Consider the following 6,858-nt stretch of genomic DNA (forward strand, 5'->3'; position numbering starts at 1 on the left):
AGGTTCACCTTCCAACAGGACAACAACCCTAAACACATAGCCAACACAACACAGGAGTGGCTTCGGGACAAGTCTCTGAATGTCCTTGAGTGGCCCAGCCAGAGCCAGGACTTGAACCCATTCTAACATCTCTGGAGAGACCTGAAAATAGCTGTGCAGCAACGCTCCCCATCCAACCTGACAGAGCTTGAGAGAATCTGCAGAGAAGAGTGGGAGAAACTCCCCAAATACAGGTGTGCCAAGCTTGTAGCGTCATACCCAAGACTCAAGGCTGTAATCGCTGCCGAAGGTGATTCAACAAAGTACTGAGTAAATGGTCTGAATACTTATGTAAATGTGATATTTCAGTTTTTTTTATTTATAAATTTGCAACAAAAATACAAATCTTTTCATTTTGTCATTACGAGATATTGTGTGTAGATTGATGAGGGAAAAAAGTAATTTAACCAATTTAGAATAAGCAACGTAACAAAAAAGAAAGGTCAAGGGGACTGAATACTTTCCGAATGCACTGTAATTCTGATGTGAGACTAAGAGCTAGTTGGTCTCTTTACTTCCTGTCTAGCTCTCATATGGATAGATAGCCTCTATCACGATGGTAGATTAGACACACCATACTAATGGAGGCTATAGGGGAAACTGTATGAGATATAGTACAAAAATGGACTAAGAACTGGCAATCCATCTAGAAGAGAACACATTTCTCTTTTTGACACGGGGGCTGGGATTCCAACAAACTCGGATAAACAAGCTGTGCATTGCGATGTACTTTTAAAGGGGATATCCACATCAATCTCCATGCACAGGCTGTTGATCTGTGTTGGCTTGAATCCTGGCCAGTCTACTATTTGACATATTTGATCCAGGTCAGTTTTTGATCCAGTCTCCCTCCACCATTGCTATTTAACTCCAGTATCATGATGCTTTTAAACTATGGGATCATGATGCAGGAGCATCCTTGTTTGTCTGTGCTTGGGTATCTATTGGTCTCATTAAGATGTTAGTATAACCACATTGACCGGAATTGACAAGTGGCGAGCGGGGATAAAGGGAACATTCCATCCTTTACATTCAGCTCACATGAAGACAGCAAATAAAGCTGTACTGGGGCCATTGATTTCTGTCTCTTTATTCCAAGATCCTCTCCTCCCTCTTTTCTCCTCTCTACAGTAGAAGCAGCAGCAGTGTGTCTGAAAAGTTGACAGAGACCAAGCCTGGTTTATCACTCTTTTCCTCCTCTCCCAGTGCTCACAGACAAACAGAGAGAGAGAGAGAGAGAAAGAGAGAGAGAGAGAGGGAGATTACCCGATACGCCGCTCCTCTCACCTCCTAATCCCCTGGCTTGTCAGAACTGCTCAGAGCCAGGTGACATGTTCTTCTGCTGTCTGGTTCCGTATCGATCTATCCCCCACTCCCTCAGTGTGTGAATCTTGTTAAAGTAAAGAGCGCTGCTCTTAAATGGTGTGCGTGTCACATTATGTATGTGTGTGTGTCAGTTTGCGTTTCCTCAGCAGGGTGTGATCCTTAAGAAGTTTTGATACCTATAGTTGAAGTGGGAAGTTTACATACACTTAGGTTGGAGTCATTAAAACTAATTTTTCAACCACTCCACACATTTCTTGTTAACAAACTGTAGTTTTGGCAAGTCGGTTAGGACATCTACTTTGTGCATGACACAAGTAATATTTCCAATATTTGATATACAGACAGATTATTTCACTGTATCACAATTCCAGTGGGTCAGAAGTGTACATACACTAAGTTGACTGTGCCTTTAAACAGCTTGGAAAATTCCAGAAAATGTCATGGCTTTAGAAGCTTCTGATAGGCTAATTGACATCATTTGAGTTAATTGGAGGTGTAGCTGTGGATGTATTTCAAGGCTTACCTTCAAACTCGGTGCGCTCCTTGCTTGAGATCATGGGAAAATCAAAAGAAATCCACCAAGACGTCAGAATTTTTTTTGTAGACCTCCACAAGTCTGGTTCATCCTTGGGAGCAATTTCCAAATGCCTGAAGGTACCACGTTCATCTGTACAAACAATAGTACGCAAGTATAAACACCATGGGGCCATGCAGCCGTCATACCGCTCAGGAAGGAGATGTGTTCTGTCTCCTAGAGATGAACGTACTTTGGTGCGAAAAGTGCAAATCAATCCCAGAATAACAGCAAAGGATCTTGTGAAGATGCTGGAGGAAACAGACACAAAAGTATCTATATCCACATTAAAACGAGTCCTATATTGACATTACCTGAAAGGCCGCTCAGCAAGGAAGAAGCCACTGCTCCAAAACCTCCATAAAAAAGCCAGACTACAGTTTGCAACTGCACATGGGGACAAAGATCGTACTTTTTGGAGAAATGTCCTCTGGTCTGATGAAACAAAAATATAACTGTTTGGCCATAATGACCATTGTTATGTTTGGAGGAAAAAGGGGGAGGCTTGCAAGCCGAAGAACACCATCCCAACCGTGAAGCACGGGGGTGGCAGCATCATGTTGTGGGGGTGCTTTGCTGCAGGAGGGACTGGTGCACTTCACAAAATAGATGGCATCATGTGGAAGGAAAATGATGTGGATATATTGAAGCAACATCTCAAGACATCAGTCAGGAAGTTAAAGCTTGGTCGTAAATGGGTCTTCCAAATGAACCATGACCCCAAGCATACTTCCAAAGTTATGGCAAAATGGCTTAAGGACAACAAAGTCAAGGTGTGGCCATCACAAAGCCCTGACCTCAACCCTATAGAAAATTTGTTGGCAGAACTGAAAAAGCGTGTGCGAGCAAGGAGGCCTACAAACCTGACTCGGTTACACCAGCTCTGTCAGGAGGAAATTCACCCAACGTATTGTGGGAAGCTTGTGGAAGGCTACCCAAAACGTTTGACCCAAGTTAAACAATTTAAAGGCAATGCTACCAAATACTAATTGACTGTATGTAAACTTCTGACCCACTGGGAATGTGATGAAAGAAATAAAAGCTGAAATAAATCATTCTCTCTACTATTATTCTGACATTTCACATTCTTAAAATAAAGTAGTGATCCTAACTGACCTAAGACAGGGAATTGGTACTAGGATTAAATGTCAGGAATTGTGAAAAACTGAGTTTAAATGTATTTGGCAAAGGTATATGTAAACTTCCAACTTCAATTGTACCTCCCACTGTGTGAGCACAAGGTGCGGAGAAGTAAACAATTTACCCTCAAATGAAGCAATGAGGGAAAGTTTTCTAGCAACCATTCTAGCAACCAAAAAACATTGTATCTATTCCATTGTATCTATTCTAGTGCCAGACTGACACCGGAAGGTACTACATTCTCAGTCCTATTGCAATTTGATCAGCAGCACATGAATGATCCATTCGGTGACAGCAGGCTGTGTCCACTGTCCATCTTGTTGACAACAGCCATTCATTCTGTCATGTACCATTCAGTGTCTGCCTGATGCAATGTACACTGTATGTTTGTTTATCAAAAAATAATTGTGAAGTGCAATGCCACACAAATTGCTCTTCATTGTAGAATAAATAGTGTGAGCTTTTGAGCAATATCACATTTGTTGATGCACAATGACTTATCTTGGTACCCAGCGTTCGGTGCTACGTGATGGGAGACATGTTCATATTTCCACATGACAGACAATGAAACAAACACACACAAAGACAGAGACACATAATTCCCTGACAATGGATCAGATTATGCAGGGTGAACGAACAAAGCTGGCGTTATTGATTCAACAGTTTTATTATTTTTCGCATCTTTGGAGAGGAAAGATGCATAATCTCTCTATGCTAGCGTCTTTGTCTTCATCTCTATATCGAGACATGAGCGCTGCTTTACGTTCCGGCGAGAAGTTTCCCTTGAAGATAATTACTGACAGTGGCTGCATCCAAAATGGCCCCCTATTCCATATACAGCACATTCGGAAAGTATTCAGAACCTCGACTTTTTCCACATTTTGTTAAGTTACAGCCTTACTCTAAAATGTATTGAATTGTTTTCCCCCCTCATCAATCTACACACAATATCCCATAATGACAAAGCAAAAATGGAAATATCACATTTACATAAGTATTCAGACCCTTTACTCAGTACTTTGTTGAAGCACCTTTGGCAGCGATTACAACCTTGAGTCTTCTTGGATATGACGCTACAAGCTTGGCACCTGTATTTGGGGAGTTTCTCCCACTCTTCTCTGCAGATCCTCTCAAGCTGTCAGGTTCTATGGAGAAGGTCGCTGCACATCTATTTTCAGATGTCTCCAGAGATGTTTAAATTAGGTTCAAGTCCATGTTCTGGCTGGGCCACTCAAGGACATTCAGAGACTTTCCTGAAGCCAGTCCTGCATTGTCTTGGTTGTGTGCGTAGTGTCGTTGTCCTGTTGGAAGGTGAACCTTCCCCCAGTCTGAGGTCCTGAGCAGGTTTTCATAGAGGATCTCTCTGTACTTTGCTCCGTTCATCTTTCCCTCAAACCTGACTAGTCACCCAGTCTCTGCCACTGAAAAACATCACTACAGCATGATGCTGCCACCACCATTTTTATTTTTTTATTTCACCTTTATTTAACCAGATAGGCCAGTTGAGAACATGTTCTCATTTACAACTGCGACCTGGCCAAGATAAAGCAAAGTAGTGCGACACAAACAACACAGAGTTACACATGGGATAAACAAACATACAGTCAATAACACAATAGAAAAATCTATATACAGTGTGTGCAAATGTAATAAGATTAGGGGGGTAAGGCAATACGTAGGCCATAGTGGTGAAATAATTACAATTTAGCAATTAAACACTGGAGTGTGCAGAAGATGAATGTGCAAGTAGAGATACTAGGGTGCAAAGGAGCAAAAAAAATAATAATATGGGGATGAGGTAGTTGGGTGGGCTATTTACAGATGGGCTATGTACAGGTGCAATTATCGGTAAGCTGCTCTGACAGCTGATGCTTAAAGTTAGTGAGGGAGATATAAGTCTCCAGCTTCAGTGATTTCTGCAATTCGTTCCAGTCATTGGCAGCAGAGAACTGGAAGGAAAGGAACGCTTCACTGTAGGGACGGTGCCAGGTTTCCTCCAGACGTGACGGTAGGCATTCAGGCCAAAGAGTTCAATCTTGGTTTCATCAGCCCAGAGAATCTTGGTTTTTCATGGTCTGAGAGTCCTTTAGTTGCCTTTTGGCAAACTCCAAGCGGGCTATCATGTGCCTTTTACTGAGGAGTGGCTTACGTCTGGCCACTCTACCATAAAGGCCTGATTGGTGGAGTGCTGCAGAGATGCTTGTCCTTCTGGAAGGTTCTCCCATCTCCACAGAGGAACTCTGGAGCTCTGTCAGAGTGACCATCGGGTTCTCGGTCATCTCCCTGGCCAAGGCCCTTCTCCCCTGATTGCTCAGTTTTGCTGGGAGACCAGCTCTAGGAAGACTCTTGGTTGTTCCAAACTTTTTCCATTTAAAAAATATGTTCTTGGGGACCTGCAATGGTGCAGACATTTCTTGGTACCCTTCCCCAGATCTGTGCCTTGACACCATCCTGTCTCAGAGCTGTACAGACAATTCCTTCGACCTCATGGCTTGGTTTATGCTCTGACGTGCACTGTCAATTGTGGGACCTTATATAAACAGGTGTGTGCCTTTCCAAATCATGTCCAATCAATTGAATTGACCACAGGTGGACTCCAATCAAGTTGTAGAAACATCTCAAGGATGATCAATGGAAACATGATGCACCTGAGGTCAATATCAAGTCTCATAGCAAAGGGTCTGAATATTTATGTAAATAAGGTATTTCTGCTTTTTATTAAATTGGCAACAAACAGAAAAAGTTTTGCTTTGTTATTGTGGGGTATTGTGTGTAGATTGATGAGGAAAAATGTAATCAATTTTAGAATAAGGCTGTAACATAACAAAATGTGGAAAAAGTCAAGGGGTCTGAATACTTTCCAAATGCACTGTATAGTGCCCTTGGGTCCTGGTCAAAAGTAGTTGACTATTTGGTGAAATACTGCTATGTGGGATGCAACCAGTGTGACAGTTTAGTCACCTTTAAGGTCCTCTCAGGATCCAGGAGCCTATGTTGTCCTCATAAACAATAAAAGAGAAAGGAAATTAACACAGAGATAGATACTAACTGTACTGGGGCTTCCGAGTGGCGCAGTGGTCTAAGGCTCAGTGCTTGAGGTGTCACTAGACACTCTGGTTCGAATCCAGTCTGTATCACAACCGGAGACCCATAGGGCGGCGCACAATTGGCCCAGCGTCGTCCGGGTTTGGCCAGTGTAGGTCGTCATTGTAAATAAGAATTTGTTCTTAACTGACTGGCCTTGTTAAATAAAGGTTACATTTTTAAAGAAAAGATACTGAGCAGTGCAGTGGAGGCTGCTGAGGGGAGGACTGCTCATAATAATGGCTGGAGCGGCTGGAATGAAATTCCACTTATTCCCCTCCAGCCATGAGCAGAAGCTCCCATATTAAGGTGCCACCAGCAATGGTATTTTAATTTAACAGAGTACTTTAATATAATTACAACATTCCCTAAAAGCATCCATTTCATTCAGGCCTTGAGTTACAGTACAGTTAGTTTCTTCTGAGGTATCCCAGGCAGAGTGCCCCAGATTCTGCTGCGAGTCTGAGGCACACACCTCTTAACTTTCTCGCTGGTTCCATCTCAATAGCCTAAAGCAGTGGTAGGCAACTAGATTAAACCGCAGGCCGATAATTGTCCGAGCGGATGGCCAGGGGCCGGAAAATAATTTAAATAATTTGTACACTGCAAATTGACCAAAAGCAAGCCCAAAAACAGATTTTATTCATACCTGGATTATATTGAGACACCATCACATATGTCTCTCTTTTTATTTG

Source organism: Salvelinus fontinalis, chromosome 22 (assembly GCF_029448725.1).
Source record: "Salvelinus fontinalis isolate EN_2023a chromosome 22, ASM2944872v1, whole genome shotgun sequence".
Classification (NCBI taxonomy): Eukaryota; Metazoa; Chordata; class Actinopteri; order Salmoniformes; family Salmonidae; genus Salvelinus; species Salvelinus fontinalis.